Genomic DNA, 2,100 nt, shown 5'->3' on the forward strand with positions numbered 1-2,100 from the left:
TTCCTTCTTTCCTTTTCCTTCCTTCCTTCCTTTTCCTTCCTTCCTTCCTTTTTCCTTCCTTCCTTTCTTCCTTCCTTTCTTCCTTTCTTCCTTTCTTTTTTCTTCCTTCCTTCCTTTCTTCTCTTTCTTTTCTTCATTTCTCTTTTTCTTCCTTCCTCCCTCTCCTTCCTTCCTTCCTTCCTTTCCTTCCTTCCTTCCTTCCTTCCTTCCTTCCTTCCTTCCTTCCTTCCTTCCTTCCCTCCCTCCCTCCCTCTCTCTCTCTCTCTCTCTTTCTTTCTTTCTCTTTCTTCTCTTTTGTAGAGACAGACTTTCACCATGTTAGCTAAGCTGGTCTCAAACTCCTAACCTCAAGCCATCCACCTGCCTCAGCCTCCCAAAGTCCTGGGATTACAGGCGTGAGCCACCGCGCCTGGCCTGAGTCCTGATTTTGCATCTTCCTCCCTGGGTAGCCTTGGACAGGTTTTTGGGTCTGTTTTCGCATCTGAGGAGGGCATGGGTGAAACCCTACAGTCTCTGAGGCCCTATCAGCGCTGACCATGGAGGAGCAAATAATGATAAACCAAGGAAGAGCATGGTCAGCATCGGACACACCTGTGTTTCGAGCTGGCTGGCCCTGCCCCATCCACCATGTGTGACCTTAGGCAAGCTGCTTAGCACTTTGGAGTCTCAGTTCCTTCATCAGTAAAATGGACCATTACCTACCTCCAAAGGAGGTTGTGAGGATTAAATGTGATAATTTATATGTAGATACAGGGTCCAACAGAAGGGGTGTTTTTTCTTAATTTTGGGCTACATCATAGTTTTTCTTAAATTTGGGCTAAATCTTAGGATAAACACAAGACACAGCTGTTTAGAAGACTAGTTTTATTTGATGAATGGGACACAAAGTAGTTTTAAAAATCGGGTTGAGGCCGGGCACAGTGGCTCATGCCCGTAATCCCAACACTTTGGGAGGCCAAGGTGGGCAGATCACAAGGTCAGGAGATTGAGACTATCCTGGCTAACATGGTGAAACCCCATCTCTACTAAAAAAAAAACAAAACAAAAAAATAGCTGGGCGTGGTGGCATGCACTACTCGGGAGGCTGAGGCAGGAGAATCACTTGAACCCAGGAGGTGGAGGGTGCAGTGAGCTGACATTGCGCCACTGCACTCCAGCCTGGGCGACAGAGCAAGACTCTGTCTCCAAAATAAATTTTTAAAAATTGGGTTGAATGCATACATAGAATGCATGCGGGTGTGTGTGTGTGTGTGTGTGTGTGTAATTTTGAGCAAAATGTGTAGTTGGGGTGGCCAGCTATAGGTGACAGTCACAGCTCCCACCATTACTAGGTCTGTGGGGTTAGGGGATGGGAGAGGAAGGCTGGGCAGGCCCTTCTCCCTGCTGGGGAGGAGCCTTGTTGCTTGAGGACTCAATTCAGTGAGGATTCAGTGTTGCAGTTTGGTGCCATTCAGAAGAGCCCCAGCGCCCTGGCACACCAGCTGGCAGGTACATGAGGAGTCCAGGACAAGCCGGGACATCGGGCAATCATCAAGACTCCTAGCACTTGTCAGGAAAGCCCTCTGTGCCTTGCTCTTTGTGGTCACCTTACTCACTGTCTCCTACCCCCTTTCCTGTTCGCTCGCAGTGCAGCCCTGCTGAGTTGGAGCCACAGAGAATTTAGGAAGGTGGTAAAAGCTAATTTTCAAAAAGTTAAAAAATGTGACTCTCAAACAGATGTCAAATGAACACATGTCAAAGCTGTTATCCAGTCATTAGTAAATGGGGAAACCAGTAGAAACGTTAAGAATAGTTCGAAGGGGAACCTGAATGAATATGTAATTGGTCAGTCAAAGGAATGCTAAGATGAATTTGACAAGGCAAGTTAATGTCCTGTAAGGCAAGAAACTAGAATCTCCAGGATTCCCTTTACCACCAGACAGAAAACATTTGCATTACTACTGGACAGGAATTATTTACTTGTTATGAATTTTCTTTTTTTTTTTTTTTTTGAGACAGATTCTCGCTGTGTCGCCCAGGCTGGAGTGCAGTGATGCAACCTCGGCTCACTGTAAGCTCCGCCTCCTGGGTTCACACCATTCTCCTGCCTCAGCCTCCCGA

This window comes from Rhinopithecus bieti, unplaced genomic scaffold, assembly GCF_001698545.2.
Source record: "Rhinopithecus bieti isolate Rb0 unplaced genomic scaffold, ASM169854v2 scaffold_70516, whole genome shotgun sequence".
Taxonomy (NCBI): Eukaryota; Metazoa; Chordata; class Mammalia; order Primates; family Cercopithecidae; genus Rhinopithecus; species Rhinopithecus bieti.